This window comes from Acinonyx jubatus, chromosome D1 (assembly GCF_027475565.1).
Source record: "Acinonyx jubatus isolate Ajub_Pintada_27869175 chromosome D1, VMU_Ajub_asm_v1.0, whole genome shotgun sequence".
Lineage (NCBI taxonomy): Eukaryota > Metazoa > Chordata > Mammalia > Carnivora > Felidae > Acinonyx > Acinonyx jubatus.
The window spans coordinates 17,453,428-17,476,180 of NC_069390.1; the positions used below are offsets into that span (position 1 = coordinate 17,453,428).

Below are 22,753 nucleotides of genomic sequence, written 5' to 3' on the forward strand. Positions count from 1 at the left end.
GGAGCCAGTGGAAGATGCCCAGCTCAGGGAGGCTGAGGAAGGAAGAAGCTGTCGGGATCTGCTAAGTTTCCACTGCGTGCATCTCTTCACCTTTGGGCCTTCTCTCCCCGTGGGCATCTGGGTCTGGGAAGTATCAGGGCTTTGGATTCAGATGGACCAGAATCAGAATCCCAGGGCTCCACGTCGCTGGCTGCGTGACCCTGAGCAAGTTACTTAACCTCCTTGTACCTCAGTGTTCTCATCTGTAAAATGGGAACGAGAGCACCCACCTCAAAGCACTGTTGAGAGGCGAGTGAACAAATGTACGGGGCGTGTCCGGAACATGGTAAGTGCTCGATAGATCGGTCTCCTTTTCATCCAGATCTGTCTGTTCTCCATCTCGCGGCTGGATTTGAAGGACCTCAGAGCTGCTCTCTGCCCCCGGTCTCAGCCCTGCTAAGTCATTCTCCACAAGGTCCCAGAAAATCTCTCCCTAAGACCCCGCCAGGGTATGTTATGGCCTTCCCCAGAGGGAAGCTCAAGTTCTGCCCAGAGGATGAAGTTCAAGTTCGTTACTGTCACAGTCAAAGCCGTTCAGCTTAATCCGACAACCACACCTTGCCAATCCCTCCCTTGGTCCCCTTGCCCAAGCGACATTGATCTACTCTGTCCCCACTGTCCCCGAACAGCCTTTAGGTCTCTCTCCAAGCCTTGCTGAGGCTATCCCCTCCACCTGGATGTACCCTCTCCTCTCCCTCTCATGAGACTCAGGTGCCATATGTTCCTTGAAAACTCCCCCTCACTGCACCCAAACGTAACCACCCGTAACACGTCCCTCACGCTTTTATGTGGCACCCACTCCAACCTTGCCTACTGGCATGAGCCGCTGTGACATGTCTGTCCCTCATTAGTCTCTGAGCATTAAAACATTTTTTTTTCATGTTTATTTCTTTACTTTGAGAGACAGAGGGCGTGTAAGCACGTGCGTGCATGGTGAGCACCCAAGAGGGGGAGGGGCAGAGAGAGAGGGCGACAGGAGAATCCTGAGCAGGCTGCACCGTCAGCCCGGAGCCCCACGCGGGGCTCGATCTCACGAACAGCGAGATGATGACCGGAGCCGAAATCAAGAGTTGGACGCCTCACTGACTGAGCCACGCAGGCGCCCCAGTCTTTGAGCATTTTGAAGGCCAGGCTTGTGGCGTCCTGTCCGGCTGTCCGCAATCCCTAAGCCAGTGCCGGACGTGAGTGAGGACCACCTGTGGGCCGGGATGACCCATAGGCATTCCTGCTGATGCTTCGGGGAGCCTCATCAGGCGCCGGTGCCATTATCCTTTGGTTTACTAATGAGGAAACTGAGGCAGACAAGTTTGCCTTAGGCCCCCTTCCTAGGCAGTGGAAGAAAAGGCTCTGGACCGGGGGTGTCTGGGCTCTGAAATCCGTGTTTTGCCCACCCCCTAGGGGATCCAAGAAATATTTGAAACCTGGACCAATGGATGAATGAATGAAACAGAGATGGCCAGACCTTGGGGAAGTCACTCCCTTTCCCCCGAGCAGAAAGTAGGCGCTCAGGGAAGGTTGCTTTCCTGCCTTTCCCGACCTCCTCTCACGCCCGATCTTTGGACACGATCCGCTTTCCTGGGCCGGTGGTGAATCCCCTCTGGAACCCAGCCTGGTGGCAGGGGCCTCCCCAGGGGGGAGCAGGGACCCACGTGGCTGGGACAGATGCGGTGTGGGGGGCCCCCAGCCTGCAGGGGGGTGCACACGGCTGCCGTGACAGCCTTGCGAGCCAGCGAGACGAGCGTCTCAAGGTGTCTGCTCCAGCCCCCAGAGCAGGAGAGACGCCCGTTACAACTGCTTACAGCCTGTCTGCCTGGAAGCAGGGGGTCAGAGAACGTGGATGGTTAAGAGGGTGTCTTGCCCCGAGGCCCCAAAGCGCCTGCTCACAGGGCCCAGGTCACCCTGTGGAATGTCTCCCTTCGTGACGGAGACCGTGATGGAAGCGATGTGAATATGTGAGATTCTGACCCGGATGTCATTCAGGCCTCAAAATACCCTGCCGCCAGCTGTAAGGAGGTGGGCAATCCAGACCGAGAAACGGATTTGGTCTTTCATTTATTCGTTCCTTCGCGTCTTCCCCCCGCTAAAATATTCTGCCCCCAAATCTTTGTGTGGCTCCTTGTCAAGATTCAGGTCTCAGCCCAACAGTCACCTCCTCCGAGAGGCTACGCTGACCGCCCTTCCCGATGGAGCCCCTCTCCTTCCATCCTCCATCCTGCCTGGAGGCCGTAACATCTTGGCGTTTTATTTCGCCATCACACTTCCCAGTAACCGAGGCCCCTCGTTTATCTGTTTGTTTACTGGTTCGGGGTCCACCATGCCTCCAGGGCATAAAATCCTTGAGAGGAGCGATCTTGCCTTCTTGTTCACTGTTCTGTCCCCCAGTGCCCGGCACCGTGTCTGGTCCATGGTGGTCCCTCATCCACCCACCTTTTGCCAAGAGCCCTCCCCCCCTCCCCCCAGTCGTCAGACTGGCGCTGGGGCTCAACCGTGGCCTGAGTGCCGCTCCCAGGGGAGTCTGGCGAACGGGGTAGGGGGTGTGTATTACCCATGCGTTTCTGATGCTCTGACATCTGGGGCCTTTGTGACCCTGGAGGGACGACCCCGCCCCGGGCTGGCCAGTTCCTTGAGAGCGCAAACCACTGGCCTGTGAGTGTGCCTGTTAGGGGCAACCCAAACAGAGACATATTACAACCACCTCATTTAACCCTCATATCTGGGCGGCTACCCACCTGCCCTAATCACCCCGGGGCCAGATACCAGACAACGAGCGACAGTTCCTGGGCCCCAGAGCCCAATGAAATTACTCAAACTCGCCTGCTTACCTGCCCACCCACTCTTCCCTGCGGAAACCACAATACAGGGTCTTGCCCCTACGCTTCCCTCCCACTCGCGCTGCGTCCTGACCCGCCTGCTCCTTCCCTGCGTGGCTCCCCATGATGTGACGGTCCCCTCCTCTTGGGATCTGCGGGCGGCAGACTATGCCCCGATCTGCTGGCCTCACCAATTCCGGATAACAGTGAAACCTACATGCGGCAACAGGCCACGGGGGTGAAGGCAGGCCCACGGGGCCAAGGTGATGCGGGGGCAGGACCCAAAAGTAGTGGCTACGGGCCTGCGTGCAGGGTGACCCGTGTCCCCCCCCCCCTTCCCTGACTCCTCTCACTCAGCTCCAGTCCCGGCCCGCCCCAGCCGTCAGCACCCCCACCCGCTCTTTGCTGAATCACAGAAACAGCTGCTGTTTGGGCTGCGGCCCCTCGACTGAGTCGCACCGGCCCATATTGCCCCCTGTCCCACTCTCCCCACCTCCTGCACCCGCGGGTGGGGCTCCATGGGCCTGATTTCGAGGCTGGCGGGATCATCGCTACATGTGGCGCCCACGAGTCCAAACCCCTGGGGATTCGGACTCCCCCGCCAGCTTCCTAACGGAGACTGAAGTGGTGATGGAGTGAGGAGCAGGGCCGTGCAGTAGGGGTGACAGGTGCAGACGTGGGCCCTTCTGGGTCCCCAGAGGCCTCATAGGCTTATCTGTCTTCCCCTCCTGTTGTCTCCTCATGGACCTGACCTGAGAGCTAGGAAGAAAGACAGGGTCCCCCTTGCGCCGGCCTGGAGGGAACACGGGTGCATGGAAGGAGGCCCTCCCATGCCCAGGGCCGAGTGCCTTCGGGTCAAGGTCAGGATGGCTAAGGAAATGGACCAGACCCTTGACCTTCTGCAGCCGTGGCCTGAAAGAAAATAACACAGGCTGTCTGGGGAGATGGCCCGTGGCCACGGACATCCACAGCGCATTTGTTCCATTTCTTCATCCACCCGTTCAACCAACATGTTTCCAGGACCTACTGGGAGTCCGGTCACGTTCTGGGCGCCAGACCTGCAGCCGCGCACAGAGCGCCCCGAATCTCCGTCATCGGGGTGTCCAACTTCTGTCAGGGGAGACGGCCGTAAGGGAACAAGGAAATAAACATAATGTCTGTCAGCGATGCATATTAGGGAGCAAAGTGAGCAGGTCTGAAAGCAGGAAGCACCGGGCAAACAGAAGGGAAGGCGAGGAGGGTGCATCAGATGTGACAGGGCATAGAAGGGACACAGCGGGTCCCACCTCGAGACAAGGGGGCCGGGGTCGCTCTACAACAGCCCGCCCTGTCGCACCGAGCCAAGCCCGCCATGGCCCAGCCGAGGGCAGCGGCCGTGTGGTCATCACTCAGATGGCTCGAGGAGGCGGGGGGCCCTGTGCGCCAAGATGGCCGGTAACTCGCGTTCCATAAGCCCCGTCTACGTGTGCCGGGCGCGGTGCTAAGGGCTTTGCTTGCACCGTCCGGTGTTCCACGAGAAAGATGCTCGATTACCCCCTTTCACAGGGGAAGACACTGAGGCTTCCTTGCTCCAGATGAAGCAGCTAATAGGAGAGACTGGAATTAGAGCTGCACCTGTCTGATGTCAGAGCCCGTCTTAACCTCGTCTTGCTGCTGGGTAGGGTCGTGGGTGACAAGGCTGCAGAGACCGAGGAGAGGTCCTGGGCTGGGCCAAAGCCCACATTTGGCGGAGGAGGCCACTCTGAGCTCGAAGGACCCCTGCCTTGGGTGTCTGGAGCGCCGGATCCTGGGCCCCGCTCTGCCTCAAACTCACTCCCCAGCCCAGGCCCAGCCCTGGGGCGGTAGGGTCCTTGTCTGCGGCCTTCGTTTCACGCGGTCATGAGGACCAGATGAGATCAGGTGGGAGAGGACCCTTGCACAGCTCGCGCGGCGGCTCAAATGTCCCTTCCTCAGAGAAGCCCTCCCTGACCACCCACCTACCTACAGCATCCCCAGCTCTGTCCCCACCTCTGCTTGACTTTTGCCTTTGCTCCTATTACCGTGTGGCATGTTACGGATACTTTTTGCTCGCTTGCTTGTTTCCTTTTTCTCTCTCTCCACTCCGTCACCTGCCACTTGCCCTGGCCTCACGGCATACCTCCAACAATCGGAAATGTCTGTATTGCTCCTAAACTCACCGCTCCCTTACGCCTCTGTGCGTTCGCTGCTGCCGTTCCCTCGCTACAGAGCAACCTTTCCATCCTTCTGAACCTTCTCCTGGCTTATCGGGTGTCCCTTCCTGTGGGTTCCCCGTCATCCCTTGGTGCACCTGGGGTACCCTGGACTGCCCCAGAAAGCGCACCCTACAGGCAGCATGAAAACCGGACATTTGCTGGTGATGGCCCACGGGCTTGTGCATTTCTTCATCGCTGAGCCGATGCCTGCACCAGAAGGTGAGCGGTCAGCGAGGGGCACAGAACGGCTCACGGCAGGATAAGCCGTCATATAAAACAACACGGGCCCCCAACCTGGGCCGTCTCAGTGGTAATGGATGGCCGCGGGGACTCCGGGCCCTCGATTCCAGCCATTGGGGAGAGATCTGGACCACAGGATGAGTGCATTCTTTCCCGATGTGGATCGCATCCCAAACAAAGCTGCTTCTCTTGGCCGTGGCTCCGTGTGGATCAGCCACTTGCTAAGATTCTGTCTGAGAAGGGTCTGGGGTCTTGTAAATCACCTGGTAGTCCGTGGGCGGTGGATGAAGAATGAGACGGTGAGAGATCGCCGGTCAAGAGAACGAGGTCCAAGAAGACAGTGAATAAATGGGCAAAGTCTCGGAAACCCTGGCTCAGGAGAGAGAGAGAGAGAGCAAAGGCCCGGGCAGGAGAGCCTGTTGCCCATCTTCCCCTAGTCACCAACCGGCCGTGTGACCTTGGAAGAGCGACTTCATTTCTCTGGGATTCAGAGTTGACTTTTAAAGCTTCAAAGAAAGCATCTGTAAACTAGACTTTGTCTCACAAAAAAACTGGATACCTGGAATGCTGGGTTGGGAAGGATTCTGAGGTAGACACTGAGCTTCATGGGACATTACCATGATGCATTGGTAACGTCTGTCTTGCGCATCATCAGGAAGGTGTGTGTCGTTTCGGGCCCAGAGCCTCTTTCATAGTCTGACATTTCATAATTCTATGACTCCAAAGAGCTAAAGGTTGAGAGTGTGTGTGTGTCGAGGAAGGAAGGTGTGTGTAGGAAAGATAAGAAAAGTAGGTTCCGAAGCTTGGGTCAGACCCATGGAGAGCTTCAAAATAAATGGAGAGGCTTAGCAGCTTCGGTGCCCACAGAAAGCACACCCCAGGATACTGGTTTGTTTCCTCAGACGGGGTCTAAGACCCACTCCCCCCAAAGTATGGCACCTTGGCATACTGAGTATTTTACACTGAAGGAGTTTGAGAGGACGGCAGGTCAGAAGGCTAAGTCGGAGCACCGGCCCCTCCACCCTTCTCTCGTGAAGCAGATCATGTGCGTGGCGCCCTCTTTAGACCTGGAGGAGAGGAACGTCCTTCTCTCTGAAGACCAGGGAATCACCCAGAAGAACGCTAACAAACAGCCTTCTCTGGATGCCCGCAGTTTACAACACGTACCTCACGGTATCACGTTCCTCCACAGCTGTCCGCTCCTCATCAAACGTCATGCAAACATACACGGGTCCGTTCCTCTGGGACTTCACTTCCTTGTGGAGGCTCCTGTGTCACAGAAAACTTACATTAAATAAGTTTGCATGGTCTTCTCCTGTTCATCTATCTTTGTCAATTTAATTTTCAGATCCAGGCAGGGACCCTAAGAGGGTCAAAGAGAACTGTTTCCTCCCCTACAAATGTAGATGGTAAGGTTAAATGCCGTTCCGTGAACTTTTGTTTCAGTTACATATGTATATGTGAAGAAGGTCATAATTGATTTAAAAAAAATTTTTTTTAATGTTTATTTATTTCTGAGACAGAGAGAGACAGAGCATGAGTGAGGGAGGGGCAGAGAGAGAGGGAGATGCAGAATCCGAAGCAGGCTCCAGGCTCCGAGCGGTCAGCACAGAGCCCGACGCGGGGCTCGAACTCATCAACTGTGAGATCACGACCTGAGCCAAAGCCGGACGTTCAACCGACTGAGTCACCCAGGCACCCCAGGTCATAATTGATTCTTAACTGTAGCTCATGGTCCAAAGATTTGAGAGACTGTGAAGGAGTCGGGTGACCAAATATGCTTTGTGCAGGACAGTCCTGGTTCAAACCCATCATTCTGGCATAATTATAAAACACCTCCCTTCACCCATGTGGTGATTTAAAAATATGTCAGCACGCCTTTTTTGGATACTCTTTCCTTCAAAATGCGAGGCCTAATTCTCCTCTCTTTGAGTGTGGGTAAGACTTAGCGACTGGTTTCTAATGAATAAAATATGGCGGAAGTGGCAAGATGTCACTTTTAGGACTATGTCATAAAGATATTGTGGCCTCTTCCTTGCACTTTCTTGGATCACTCATACTGGCGAAAGTCTGCTGCCACATCGTAAGGAGAGTCAAACACTCCTACAGAGGCCCACGTGGTAAGAAACTGAGGCTTCCTACCAACAGCCACGTCAGCCATCTTGGAAATGCATCCTCCAGCCCAGCCAAGCCTTCAGATGACAGCAGCCTGGCCAACATCTTGGATGCAACTTCCGGAGAGACCCTAACCCAGACCCTCCCGGCTAAGCCACTCCCCAACGTCTCACCTGCAGAAACTGTGAGATGCCAATTACCTGTGGTCTTACGTTTTAGGGTAATTTGTTACCCAGCGCTTGATAACTGATACACTCTCAAAGTTATCTCCTTTGGCTGAAAATCATGTGGTCACTCCATATAGCAAAGACTTCCAAGATCCTGTGGAGGGTCCAAGGATCAGGCAGAAGAGAAAAATCGCAAGGAGACTGCAGAGGGGACAAGCTCCTTGGTTTACCAAAAAGCAGGGAAGGTAGAAGGGTGGATTCTGATCACCACAAAAAAGGTTTAGACTGGTTGACTAGACAGAAAGTCCAGAGCATCTGGAAAAGAACATGGCGTGATCCAAGGGCCAGACGGGCCTCATCAAAGTCAGGTGTCCCCTAGTTAAACATTGCCCCCCTTTCACAGGATGACCGGATGGCAGACCGTAGGACACAGAGCACATTGCCCAGCTCAAACCTGTCTAGTAATTTTGCCAAAGACTTGGATGAAGACACAAAAGATGTGTTCATCCAAACCTCGAAAGCACAAGTTATTCTGATACAGCTGATTTATGATCCAAAGCTCTCTTCCCAGGCGGGATGCTGGGCCAAAATCAACAAGAAGAAATTTAACAGTAATCAATGTAAAATCTGGTACTTTCAGAGGAAAAAAAAAAAATCAATGGTCCCAAGGAACAAGCCCAGGGTGGGTGGATGGGGCCGGCTTGGCAAAATTCCAGTGGAAATGATCCGGCCATTTGTATCTGACCCCTCAAGTCAGTGTGAGCACAGACAATGTGATGTGGCTGCTAAAACCGTGGACCGTTCCTAGCTTAATGGGGGCCCTGGGAGTGGGGCAAGTTCCCTTCTGTGGCACTGTGGGTTCAAATCTGGACCCCGCACTTTATAGAAACAGTGTCCAGAGGGGAGGTCCAGGAGGGGGCAGCAGGACCTAATGTCCTTGTGTGGGGACTACAGGGGAACTATCGGGGAAGCAGCGTGGGACAGGACAGGAAGCCGGGCAGGGACAACGGGGCTGTCGTGGGCCATCTGGGGCCAGACCTGGGAGGAGGGAGGAGCCAAGTCCAGTGGGGAGAAGGGATGGGGTGGCGGGTTTGGGGTTGCTGAGGGGAGGGGAGTTCCTCTGTGGCTGCTTGGGCGGTGGCCACAGCTTAAGCTTCCATCACGGGGGAGCGAGTAGAAGCCAGGTGGCCTCAGTGTTGTCCAAGTGGGAGACTGGACCACAGGAGCCCAGAGTCCCTCCCCTCCTCTGTCCAGACTCAGCCTTGGTTTCCACGGGGGCCTTCCCCATGGTAAGAGATGCTCTTTGGTCAGGCAGTGGGGAGGACAGGCAGAAGGGACAAGGGCAGAGAGACAGGCAGAATCTGCCCGGGCCATGCTATGGGGCTTCGTGGACACCACACTCACAGAGCGGACGTCAACTCCTGCAGGCGTGCATCACACGGGCCAGCGAGTGAGAGGGAGGGAGAAGCTGGGGAACCAGGCGGGCCCACGTGTCATCCCCGCGCCCCCCCCCCCCCCCCCGGGCTCTGCAGGGCTGCAGGGAACACGACCTCCGCACGTGTGCGCACATAGGCGTGCACGCACACGCGATCCCGCTCACACGCGTTCACACGTCTGCCTTCACACGAAGGCTCACATACACAGTCACGTGTGTTCCCACTTCACTCATCTGCCTGCGCTCGGGTTCAACCCCCCGCAAGTGGGTGAGCGAAGCAGGACCAAGCAGAAGGAGGAATTGGGCCGGGGGGCGTCACGACCGCAGCCGTGCCATCCCCGGGGAGCTCTGGAGCTGGGGCGGCCCTTCAGAGAAGTCCAGAATTGAGGTGAAGGGGCTGGGCCTTCCTATCCCCGCGTGGACCGGTCTCTGGGCACCTGTGTGCCAGAGGTGGCCGTCTCCAGCCCAGGGTGGTCCCTAGAGATGGACTGGCTGGTCGCTGGATGAGTGGTGATCCCAGATTTGGGCAGCATCACGGCATCTACTCCCCTCCGGCGAACACGCACCTGCACCCACAAGCCTGGCTGGGTTTCTCAGCCTCTCCCGGGGCCTAGCCCTCCCAGGAGGGGAGGAGGCAGAGGGGCCCTGCCAGGAAGGCTGCCTCCCTGCCCAGGGATGGCACGAGTGGGCGCAGCTCTGGGCGGGACTAAGGAGAGGTCTGGAGCCCCCGGGATGAGTGCGAAAGGCCTGCTTCACCAGTTTCATACCCTCCCCGAAGAAATCTCCACGAACTGATCTCCCTCCGCCCCATTTTTTATACCTTTGATCTGGCCGTGGAGCCGGGGAATCGCGGAACCAGCTCTCGAAATTGTCTTTGGTAAACTCTTCCCATGACAACTGGCCTCCTTCTCTCTGCTAATATCTACAGTCTCGGTGTCTCCCAGGCCAACGCTCAGCCAAAAATCTCTATTTTCGTATCTGGTTGTCCAGGCGCGGCCTGAAGCACAGGGCCTAAATTTGACCACCCAGGATCCAACGCTCGCTCCGCCCTCACTGGAGGACCTTGGTCCGATTGGACGATCCGTTGTGCGTCACTTGCGTCACTTGCCCCACCTGCAAAAGGGAGTAACACGCACTGGAGTGCCCTGGTAAGACGCCGCGTAGACCCCCCTGGCAGGGTCAGGGCTTCCCAAGCTTCCTGCTGTAGGACTCCTCCAGCCCTTCCGTAACCACACAGCTCAGAGCTCACGCCCTCCCCTCCTCACTCCCAGGCTCTGCTCCGCTCCTGGAATAGATCTCGGCCGACGCTGGCCTTAATTGTGTGTGTTTGATAAATGGCTCTGCTAGATCTCCTCCGGGCGGCAGCTGCAGACCTGAGTCAGGATGGAAAAGCCCACGAGGAAGGTTAGGAGCACAGAGTCCAGGCTGGGCTAAGGATGCAGGGCCCCTGCCCCCTCCAACCCAGGGCGCTGGGGACGGGGCAGCCCGCTCATCACCCCTCTGCAGCCGCTCTTGGGGAGTTAGTAGGAGTGGCAATCTGAGAGAGCCTACAAGGATCCTTGGAGAGCTGCCCCCCCACCCCCGACTCTTATTTTCACAAATGAGGACGGTGAGGCCCAGAATGGTTAAGTGACTTGTCCGGGGACACACAGCTGATAAAAGGCAGGCTTGAAACTCAAATTTAGACCTTCTGCCTCCCTGCCGGCCCACTCTGCCTCATTCCGCAGCCCCCCAGCCAAGGTGCTTCCTCCTCTGTGCGAACTGGACTTGCCGACAAGGTTGAATTGCCCTCTGCCAAACTTCTCCCTTCTGAAACGCTTCTGGGAAGCATTTCCCGTGACGCCCAGTCACGGGAGCTCACCCCCTGGAGCTTTTATTTATTTTCCATGTGATTTGGGGTGATTTGCAACTTCTTCGAGCCTCGGCTTCCCCATCTATGAAATGGGGACGCTGCAAATTGTAACTGACCTCGCGAGATAGATGTGGGACATACGACAGCGCAGTGTATTGAGCAGAGAGGGGGCACAGGGTAAACTCAATGCCGGCCGTTACTGTTCCTGCTCTCAATGGACAAAACATCCAATGCTTGAATGTGAAGATCTAATTGGCTTTATTAGGCGATTCATGAATCAGGCAGCGTCCCACCTAGCAAGTAGAGGGGAGCTCCAAGGAGTTGTATAAAATGGATGCTTTTTAGAGGAAGGTCAGCGGGGCAAGAAGTTACTAGCAAAAGGAAAGAAGCCATTGTTTCAGGCAAGGTCGCTTTCTGTTAGGGGGAAAAGCAGAGAGGATCTTATCATGCAGATTACCTCATCTGGGCCGAAGGAGGTGGGGGAGATAGCGAGGGCCCTGTGACAGATTCCCTCATTGGCAATGCCCAGAAATTTCCCGACTGACTGGTTAAGAACTACATTTCGGGGGGAGGTTGAAACTACAGTTAGGTTAGGTATTAAGCCTGGGTTTGATGACCGGGCCTCCCATAAGTGACTCTATCTTATGCTGGTGGTTTTCTTTTTAACGCTAGTCAGGGTTTTTGGGGCTTCCTTATATGGCTGGGCGGTTTGCACACTGCACAAAGGTACTCAGCAGGAATAAGTGGGCCTGAAATGCAGCCTGTATTCACCCCCCGCCAAGCTGTGGACCCTTGGAACTCTTGTCTGTCCCCAGGAGTTGCCATTCTAATTCACCTACCCAGCAGCCCGGTATGCCCTGGCCGTAACTGGAAACGTACAGGGCAGGACTCCAAACTACTTTCATCTGGAGGCCGCAGTGCCTGAATTCCACCATTTAAGCTTCCCCTTGGGCCCCATGGTCATTCTTGATGCTCCAAAAATCCCACTTAAAGTGAAACATCCTCCGGAACACTAACACCCTAAAAATAATGATGCCTTATCATCATTTTCATTATCCTGGTCACCATTATTTCAAACCTTGAGTGGAGGGGCCTCCCTGCAGCCGGGGGCAGGAAAAGCCCTCCGGATGGGGCAGCGGAAGGAGCCAGAAGGAGCGGGGAGTGGGGAGCAGGGAGCCGAGGTGTGAGGCAGGCCACGGCAGAGGCCCAGACTTCTGCCTTCACCATTTTGTTTAAGCCCGACTCCAGCAGGAGGAACAGGCCGACCGGGGCCCCACCAACAGCCACGGCAGCAAAGGCTCTGATTTACAGGGAGCCCCACTCCAAGGAGCAGTATTAACGCCAGTGATGAAGCTGTAGTCCCAGAAGCAGCTCCACTTTAAGGGGAGTGAGGGACACATTCCACGGGACTGAATCTGCAATGGTGAGATTTCAGACAAGGGAGAGAGGCCTTGGGGAGGAGATTATGGGGCCCCGGGTCCTTCAAATCACACCCCAGAGGTGGCTGTCAGCATCATGGGTACAGAAGGTCTGTCTTGCAGGTGGGCTTCAAATGACACTGCAGAGGTGGGGCGTCTTAGGCCAGAGCCCCCAGGCGCCGACCTGACCCGAGGTTTCCCATGGGAGTGATTTATCAAGCAAGTGCTCCCCCGAGGAAGCCGCCGGGCAGTTGGGACAACAGGAAGGAAAGCTGAAGAAGGCCGGCAAGGATGTGACCTCAGGTCCCATCACAGTGGGGGCAGGGGCAGCTTCAGCTGGCAGGGACATCTGGGGGTGTAAGTGATGCCCCGAGGTAAGGCGGCTGGAACTTTCAGATGCCGAACCCATTAGTCACTAGCGAAGTGCAGCCCAGGGAGGGGCTGCAGGATGTAAATCCCAGGGATTTCAGGTTTCTGGCCTTGAAGCAAAGGGGCAGAGCTGGAGGGCAGGACAGTCCTCAAGAAAAGAGACACGGGCACTGGCTGCTGGAAGGGAGAGCACACACTGAAGCCCAGCACCCACTTCCGGGTCCCCTTGCCCCCATAAACGGGGTAAAAGGTAACAGGATCAGCGCTGGGTGCCTACAGTATCTGGTGTCTGATGGATGGGGCAAGGGGGGGGGGTGGAATCTTAAATGCCCCCCACCCCAGCCCCCGTGGAGGAGGAGTGTTCGCTCCAGGAATGAAAAGTTTTCTAATATTCCAGGTCCAATTTTCCACTCTCCCCGTGCTCTAGGAAACATGCTCTGTGTCCCACTCTCTCCTTGTTGAAATCCCAAGATCACGGGCAGATGGACAGGTGGGTTCACCCTGAGGGCCTCGATGCTGGGTGGCTCTACCTTAAGCATCCAGGTCCTAGGCTACTATGGCTCTCTAGCTGCTGCTGCTGCTGCTCTCTCTCTCTCTCTCTCTCTCTCTCTGTTTGGAATGACTATTGTTTGCAAATGTTATCGAGTAGAGTTGGATTACTAATGTAATTCAAAAAAAAAAAAATCTCACACACCTCAGAAAAGGGGAGCATCACAGACACGCGTGCTGCAACCGATTTTCCGGCTCCCTGGGCCCCCCTGCAGCGAGGGCTGCGGTCTTCACACCAGTTCCCAGGCCAGCCTGGAAACGAGCAGGATAAATGGAGCTGCTGAAGTTGGTTAAATAACAAAAACTCAACCGAGTACGTTTTAAAGATCTAATTGGCTTCATTAATCGATTCACGAATCCGGCAGCGGCCCATCTAGCAAGTAGAGGGAACAGAAGATGAAAGGTTTTCGGAGGTAGAGAAGGAGCGGAGGAAAGAAAATTGTTAGCAAAGAATCCATGGTTTGAGGCCAGGCAGGTTGCCCTCCTAGAGGGCACAGAACGGGTCTAAAATAAATTTCCTGGTGCTGGCCAGGAAATTCCCACGTTGACTGGTTAAAGGTTACATTCCTGGGGGGTTGAAACTGCAGTTAGTTTAGGTATGAAGTCTCGGTTTACCGACTTGGGGTCTTAACCTATGTGACGCCACTTTGGGCCTTCAGTTTTCTTTTTAACAGGGTGAAGGATTGCTCTCCGTTTGCCCTGGGACTAAACTGCCCCCAAACTCCCAACACAGGTGTATTGGGTTGAACGGATCCCCTCCCCTCCGAACCGATGTCAACCCAGCACCTCAGAACGTGACCTTTTTTGAAAACAGGCTCTTTGCCAACGCAGGTGGTTAGGAGGACGTCGTACTGGTGTAAGGTGGGCTCTACATCCAGTATCACTGGTGTCCTCGTAAAAAACGACAGAGGCACACGCAGGGAGAAGCCAAGCGAGGGCACAGGCAGACTGGGGTGATGTGTCTACAAGCCAGGGTGCGTCGTGGATCGCCAGCGCACCCCAGAAGCTGGGAGAGGGCGGTGGTGGGACACATTCTGCCCCAGGCTCCAGAAGGAACCCATCCCGACAGCACCTGCATTTTGGACTTCTAACCTCCAGGACCGTGAAAGAAAAAGTTCCTGTTGTTTGAGGCCATCCAGTCGATGTTATTTGTCTAGGCAGCTGGAGGAAAGGAAGGTAAGAGGAATAGGAGGGGCGGGGAGGGGTGTCATCACTCAGCCCCCCAGGAGACTCACGCCTCCAGGCTCCAGGAGGCCCGAGGAAAAGCTCACCCGGGCCCCTCTCCCTGACTGCGGTACCCCTTTGCCCGAGGCCGGAGAGAACTTTATACCCTTTAGATTCTGCCCCCCACCCCGCCCCAGACCCTGAGACACAGGGACCCGTTTGGATCTGCCAGTGCATGGAAGAGTCTAGTTTCTTTTTCTTTTCTTTTTTACATTTATTGATTTTTGAGAGACAGAGAGAGACAGCGTGAGCGGGGGAAGGGCAGAGAGAGAGGGAGACACAGAGTCCGAAGCAGGCTCCAGGCTCCGAGCTGCCAGCACAGAGCCCGATGCGGGGCTCGAACCCACAGATCGTGAGATCATGACCTGAGCCGAAGTCAGACGCTTAAACCGACTGAGCCACCCAGGCTCCCCGGAAGACTCTAGTTTCTAACTGGATCTCCTGAGACCCTGGGGGTAGGCTGGGCGTGTGAGTCAGGGTTTTCCAAGGAAGCAGAACCAGTAGAATGTGCTTGTATATACATATATATGTACATATGTATACCTATACTATATAGATATAGGGAGAGAGAGAGGAGATTTATTTTAAGGAATTGGCTCATTTGATTAGGGAGGCTGACAAGTTCAAAAGCTGCAGGATGGGCTGACAGACAGGAGACCCAGGAAAGAGCTGATATTGTGATTCAAGTCTGAAGATCACCCGCTAGGATTCCCTCTTGCTCAGGGGAGGTCAGTCCTCTGTTCTATTCAGACCTTCAACTGATTGGATGAGGCCCACCCATCTTATGGGGAGCATTCTGCTTTCATCGAAGTCCACCGATTTAAATGTTCATCTCACCCAAAAACACCCTCACAGAAACATCCAGAATGTTGTTTTACCGAATAGCTGGGCACTGTGGCCCAGCCAAGTGGGCACATAAAATTAGCCATCACAGTGGGCAAGTGTTATGATCTGCCTTCTAGAGAAAGGAAAACTAAGACCCAGAGAGGGCGAGTGATTTACCCAAGGTCACAAAGCAATTTAGCTGTGATTAGGAGTTATAAACAGGAGGTTGGGCTGACAGTGAAAAAAAATGGATTCAATTCACATCCCCTCTGGGCCACAGCTTTAAATCTTTGTGGCGTTCCTGCACAGATGCAATGAACAAGGATAAACATATCCCCTCGGGATCCGCATTCGTGTGGTACATTTTGCTTTTATGAAACCCCGCAAGGCAGGAAAAACAGAGGCCACCGTGGAATGAACACTGTTTTGTGCCAGCAACCATAGTGGTGACAGTAAATCATCTCAGTGACGCTCTGAAGTGACTATCATTGCCCCCATTCTCTCGACAAGGAGACTGAGGCTCCGAGCACTGAGGAAGCTGGCTGAAGCCTCATAGCTAATAGGTTGTCTGCCTGACTCCAGAGTCTGCCCCCTTATCTGTGACCCACTCTCATCCTCAACACGTCCTAAGCCTGTGCTTTGGGCAGTGAACCGTGTCTCCCAGAGCACGGCTGGGCATGTGGCTTCGTCTGGTTCTCAGAGCAGCCCTGTGGGGGAACAGGAACGGGTTCCATCTTTCAGAGCAGGACCCCAGGCGTGGGGAGGTTAACTGACTTGTCCGGCCTCCCATAGCTCACCAGTGTCTTGCCCAGAGCGGAACTTGGCAGCAGACCTGATGTTGGGGGTAAGAAATCACAGCTCCACCATGAGCTGGGTGTCTACTGTGTTTGAAATATACATGTCATCTTATTTTCTTAAATTTATTTTAAATATTTCTTTTTGAGACCGAGAGAGAGAGAGAGAGAGAGAGAGAGAGAGAGAGAGAGAGAGAGAGGTGGTGGGGGCGGGGGGGGGGGGGGAGCGACAGAGGATCCAAAGTGGGCTGACTGCAGAGAGCCTGATGTGGGGCTTGAACTCATGAACCTTGAGATGGCGACCTGGGCCAAAGTTGGTTGTTTAAGTGACTGAGATGTTCGGGCGCCCTGTGGCGTATGCAGCATCTTAGTTAACCCTTTCCATGACGTAAATGTAAGAGTTGACACGGATTCAGCATTTTTCTTTTCTAAAATAAAAAATTTTTTTCATGGTTATATATTTTTGAGAGAGAGACAGCATTGAGTGGGGGAGGGCCAGACGGACCGAGACGCAGAATCCGAAGCAGGCTCCAGGCTCTGAGCTGTCAGCACAGAGCCCGATGCGGGGCTCGAACCCACGAACCGTGGGATCAGGACCCGAGCCGAAGTCGGATACTTCACCGACTGAGCCACCCAGGCGCCCCGAGGATTCAAGGATTCAGCATTTTGCAGTGTCATTTCACTTAATCCTCCCTACAAGGCCATGAGGTAGGCAAGGGTATGACTCCCATTTTACAGACGAAGAAACTGAGGCCCTCAGAGGTCAAGTAACTTGCCCAAGGTCACACAGCTACCAAGTAAACGGCTGGGGTTTTAATGCAGGAAGCCTGACGCCAAAGCCCAGAGCCTCACCCAGTGTCCTGGGACGCGTTCATTCACTCATTCCTTCAATAATCTACGCGGTCTTGCTGCTGAGGTGATACGCTTTCTCCTTCTGTTTTCCTTTTCTTTCCCCACCATATGGAAGTAGATAAGGGGTAGACCTATACACTCAGCCTTGAACTCTCTCGATTTGAACCTGTTGGTCTCCCAGTGGGGGATGACGACCACCAGCGAGCAGACAAAAGCCTTCAGAGAGCGGAAGGGTGAGAACAAAGCAATTGAGGGAGGCCTGAGGACAAGGGAAAGTCCTGTTTGGGGTGGAACCTTTCTGGGCGAAGCTCTCTGAGTGACAAGGAAGACCCAAGAACAGGGGTAGCTGGGAAAAAGACTATTCCAGGTAAGAGCAAAAGCAAGGGCAAGGGCCCCGGGGTAGGAACGAGGTGTTGTGTTTGATGGGCAGAGTCGTGGCCTGGGTGGAGGAGCCTGGTGAGAAATGAGAAGGCTCCGAGACGGGGCGAGTGAGAAGTCCGGGAGGCCTGGTCGCACAGGGCTGTTGCTTCAGATGTTCTTGGTGCTGGCGGTCATTTCTCCCGCCCACCCCCCTTTATGTGACGGAAGCCTGTCCTCGTTTGGATGCTCCTCTGTCTTCATCCCCAACTCGGGCTGTTTAGTCTAAGACAGAGGTTGGCCAACTTTGAAGGGCCCAGATAGTAAAGATTTGGGGGGTGGAGAGCCATATGGTCCCCGGTGGCCACGCCTCCTCTAAGCTTGTGCCCACACTCTGGAGGCAGAATCCCGCCTTAAGAGAAAGACTCCCCTACAGGGCTCTCTGTCTGCTCTCCAAAGTACACAAGAACTTAAGAGGTAGGCGCCCAAACCCTGCGGACTGGCGTGAGGGTGGCCGTTAGGCAGCGCACCAACAAGTGGGCAAGCTGGGTTCTCAGCAAACTTTATTCACACGAGGCGAGACAAGGGTTGCTGGGGCTGATGGGCAAGGGGGTACCTGTAGGAGCAAACCCTTGAGAAGGTGACCACCTGTCCCTTCAGCCCATGCTGTCTCCTTCTGCGCTCCCCCTCTGGGCCAAGCTCTCTCCCGTCTAAGCATCCCCACCAGACACGAGGAACCACAGTGCCCTCCACTTTGGGACACAGGTGACTTCATGCCACACACACTCAACCCCTCTGGAAGCGGAGCTGCTGAGTGGGCCATGCCCACAGGAGCAGGAGGCAAGGGCCTGGGGTCGGCAGGGATTTCCTTCCTTCTTTTTTTTTTGTTTTTTATGTTTATATTTATTTCAGAGACAGAGCATGAGCGGGGGAGGGGCAGAAAGAGAGGGAGACACAGAATCCGAAGCGGGCTCCAGGCTCCAAGCTGTCAGCACAGAGCCCGATGCGGGGCTCGAACTCGTCAACCACGAGATCATGACCTGAGCTGTCAGATGCTCAACCGCCTGAGCCACCCAGGCACCCCTTGGAGTGGGGCCAGGGCATCCTCAAGACACGCCCCCCGCCTCTTCCTGCCCCACCCACTTTTGGCCTTTTTCCTCTCTGACAAAAGAGAGGCAATGGAGCACAGGCAGAGGGAAGGAAGGAGGAAGGGAGCCCCTCTCCCCGCTCTGGCAGCTCCCACAGCGAACCTTCCACACATGACAGATGCTTACGGCTTTAGACAATGAAACGGATCATCGCCTTCTATCTTAAGCTGGGGTCATTACCCCTCAATTCTGCAGAGGCGCATCTGAGGCGTAATTTTTTGCTGTTTGCATATGAGATCATTTCAATTAAAGAGAACTGGAAACATTTCCCTCCATTTCTTTAGCAAACAGAGCCTTATTGCCTTCCCACCCAAAAAAGCAAAGAAGCCAATATTATGATCTAAAAACAAAAACAAAAATAAAATAACGCTTAAGCAGAGATGGGCGGGCTGTGGGGGGAAAGGACATTTGTACGTATAGGGATTTTATCAGGAAAAACACATCTGTCACCTTCTGCTATAAGTCACTGAGCAGTGGAACTAATCGAAACCATCTAACACAGTGGGATCACCCTTCTTTGCTCCTTGGTGCTCCTCAGATCGTCTGCCAGTCTGATTTGGTGCCAGGAAGACTATTCCATTTGGTGGAAAGGAAGTGACTCAGGAACTGGCACCACCCCCCCCCCCGCCCCCCTGCAGTCGCCGGGTCACAAGAACCACTGGGGTTGATTGCTAAAATACGGAGTGTTACGCTCTGCCCTTGAGAATAGAATCTCCAGGGAAGGGCGCTGGAGAATCAGTATCTTTAACATTTACTCCCAGCAGGTGCGGGGGGGGGGGGGGTTCAGTGTATGATATAAATGATGCGTAGGCAAAGCGGGGAGGTTGCCTGGGTTCTGAGAGGTCAGGAGGAGCCAAAGTCATAAGGCAACAGAGCCCAGAAATCAGCAGATACCTCGAGGTAGGAAAAAGAGTTGAAGGTGAAGACGCCAGGTCATGAAGGGAGAAACAGACCCATAGAGAGAGTAGCTGACTCAGTCAAGTGGAGAGAAGCCTTGGAAGGAAAGCACGCGACGCTAGCCCATGCAAGAGGGAGCAAAAGCAAGTGTGCCAACCAGAAAGAAGGTGGCGTAATGGTTATCAGCAGGCAAAGTAAAATGCAAGATTAAAAGCACACATCCGTGCAAAGAGGCACGTCAGGCGACGCAGGGCATAGTTTGCAGAGAAGACGTTATGGTCACAGACAACACAGCAGCGAATACAAGGGCCACACGCACTTGAGACGGACGGAGAATTGCCCCTAAGATACAATTGAAGTGGGAGATCTTGAGCCCGCCCTTTTCAGCACTGGACAGATCCAGTCCATCAAAAGCAGTCGGTTTTGGTAGCCACTCACCGTTTGTGGCTTTTGAGCACTTGAAATGAGGCGAGTTGAGATGTGCCGAAAGAAGGAGATATAAATACCAGATCCCAAAGACTGGTTAAAACGAACGAAAGAAAGAAAGAAAGAAAGAAAGAAAGAAAGAAAGAGAGAGAGAAAGAGAGAGAGAGAGAGAGAGAGAGAGAGAGAGAGAGAGAAAGAAAGGGAAGGAAGGAAGGAAGGAAGGAAGGAAGGAAGGAAGGAAGGAAAGAAAGAAAGAAAGAAAGAAAGAAAGAAAGAAAGAAAGAAAGAAAGAAAGAGAAATATCTCATGAGCGCTTTTCATGTGGACCGTTTGCGGAAATGATCGCATTTTGGGTGTATCGGGTTAAATAAAATATCAGCAAATCGAGGTCATATGTGTCAGTTTGAACTTTTTTGGTATGGCCGATAGAAAATGCCAAATTACATATGGGGCCTGCACTGTTTTCCTCCCAGATGGCGCTGATGCAGAGGAACCAAATATCCGCTGCAAGTGGGTCTTCGATTTGTTATTTATAAGATTAAAAAAACCCAACAAATCCTACCGGCAGGGTTGTCGTGAGGACTAAGTGGGATAGCCTAGTGACCCGTTTTCTGAAAAGATAAAATTAAAACCCAAACAGAGGTGAAGGGGGCCCACTCATTTTGCCTCCTGTCCCTGCGCCCCGTGCACACGGAGTGATCAGTGAAAACTCTTGAGGCAGAGCTCCCCGGGGAGACAGAGTCCGGCTGGAGGGGGGTGTGCCGGAAGTGAAGATTTCCATCCCTGGGGATTCTGCTCTGTGGCTTTCAGCTGGACGCTACTCCAGAGGCCTCACACCGCCTCGACTTGGGACGGCTTCTCCTCTCTAGATGCCTTAGAAACAAGACGTTGAACTTCAGCCGCTCTCAGGGAAAATTGCAGACGATTGCCATGGCACAGTCCCAGCAAGTTCGAGCCAGAGGGCCCCTGGGTAGTCATCTTGTACAGTTGAGATAACCGAGTTGTCCCAGTGGATCTGGAGTATTCCTGGTTGTAGCACCGAGCGTCCCACGTTCCAGGAAACCTCTCAGTCCCGAGCCACCTAGGACGATCGGTACTCCAGGGGTGAAGGTCCTCACGTCCAGGTTTCACAGACCTTCCCTTGTGAGAAGAATCGCCACGGGACATTTGTTAAGATACAGATCCCTGGACCCGCCTCCTCCTTCAGAATCACTAGGGCCACAGCCCCAAATTGGGACACGCCCCCCAACTCCACAGGCGGCTCGACACCCAGTCAGTTTTGGGAACACAAATGGGAACAATTGTTGTGTTATGCGGATGGGGAAACTGAGGTCCAGAGAGGGGCACTTGGGTGAAATCGATACCTTTAAAGGGCCTCCTTCCTCATAATGATTCCAAATGACAGTACAAAATGGGCTGTAAAGCAGGTATAAGAAAGTTAAACAACATTCCGATGTTCCCTCGTGGAGTCTATTTTATTGACCTTTTTTTAATATGAAAAGCATTTTGTAGGTGTCCTCCTCCTTTGCTGGTGCTCATGGCCCAGACTTGGTCTCTCTCCTGGATGGTTCATTCTCAGGCAGTGCCCAGGTGGACGGCCTGGACCCCAGGACCTTGCCATGACAGGTGGTACCTGAAACCACAGCTGTTTAGAGAGCTCTGGGTTCCTCTCCCCAACCTGGGAAGCGGGGTTTCTGCACGGGCCTGCCCAGGGCATGGGATGTCCCTCTGGCACACTCCTTCTAGGTCCTTCCTGACACAGGGAGTGCCCAAGGATAATGCAGGGTGAGGAGCTCCTCCTGGAACACTTGTGTGGAAATAGGGGCTGGTAGGGAGAAAGTGGAGGGACCCGGACCCCATGAATCCTCTGTCACTGCAGGACACCATAGGGTAAACGTTGGGACCCTTTGGTTACCAGTTGAGTGAAACGAGAGTCATCTTTTTAAAAAAGTTTTTTTATTAATTTATTTCTTAATGTTTATTTATTTTTGAGAGGGAGAGAGACAGAGTGTGAGTCAGGGGAGGGGCAGCGAGAGAGGGAGACACAGAATCCGAAGCAGGCTCCAGGCTCCGAGCTGTCAGCACAGAGCCCGATGCGGGGCTCGAACTCGCAAACTGCGAGATCACGAAGCCGACTGAGCCGAAGTCAGACGCTTAACTGACTGAGCCACCCAGGTGCCCCGAAAAGAGAGTCATCTTTTGCAATACACAGACTGCTTACTCTGTGTCCTTTTCCTGCTCAGTCATGCTCAGTCAAGCCTGATATTCCCGTCGCTTGGTCTCTCGGTTGCCAGATTTTTCCTTTCTTGGAAAGGAAACGGCGTGTGGCATGGAATAGCTCTTGCTCTGGGGCTGGACGATGTGGGTCCAAAGTCCAGCTTTGCCACCTACCGGCAAATCACTTAGGCCCCCCTGGATTTCACAGCTCCCGAGTGAAACGAGGCAACAGCACCAGTCCTTCAGCATCACTACGAGGATTAAAGGTACAGTAGGTAAACGTCTCAGGCGCACGGTCGGAATCCATAAATAATAGTAGCTGCATCATCATCATGGTGTCCATCAAAGTGCCTGGTGTATATTAAGGGCTCGGCGCCTGTCTCTGAGACAGACTCCACTCCCCAGTGACCCCGAGTCCCCAAGGGGAGAGTCTACACGAATAAAAAGAAAGGTATGCAAACAGACAAGCAAAGACATCCAGGCAGTTGGTGTTTTCTGGCTGTGAGGCCTGCCCTAGTTTATTTTGGCAGCTGCCTCCGCCATCAGTATGGAGGCAGAAATGGCAGTAAAACAAACGATCAACCAAGGAGGGGAGGCCGTTTGGTTCCAGCTTCCAAAGGAGAACCCAGCTGTCCCTGCGGTTGAGATGTGATGGGTCCCTAGGTTCAGATCCGGCCTTCGCATGCTTGCCCTCCATGTAGCGGGATGTTTCCAAGATCGCTGGGCTGGGAGGAGTTCAGGTCGTTGTGCTGAATTCAGGGGTAGCCAGCCATATATTTGCTCGTGATCCTGCAGTCTGGGCTGGG

At 54.2% G+C, this 22,753-nt stretch overlaps 1 long non-coding RNA gene across 7 annotated transcripts in view; it reads right to left on the minus strand.

The window, feature by feature from the left end:
* Positions 1-275: 275 nt before the first annotated feature.
* LOC106978041 (uncharacterized) overlaps positions 276-22,753 on the minus strand; it is a 96,076-nt gene continuing 73,598 nt past the window's right edge. For 2 of the 7 annotated variants that reach the window (XR_001430734.3, XR_001430732.3), the window contains exons 3-5: positions 13,353-13,459; positions 9,840-10,132; positions 276-6,571 (exon numbers count right to left, since the gene is read on the minus strand). This is a non-coding gene — a long non-coding RNA (uncharacterized LOC106978041). Of the gene's footprint in view, positions 6,572-9,839; positions 10,133-10,284; positions 10,393-13,352; positions 13,460-22,753 lie in introns of all 7 variants that reach the window. The other 5 variants (XR_008290371.1, XR_003424944.2, XR_008290369.1 and 2 more) reach the window with 5 other exon arrangements.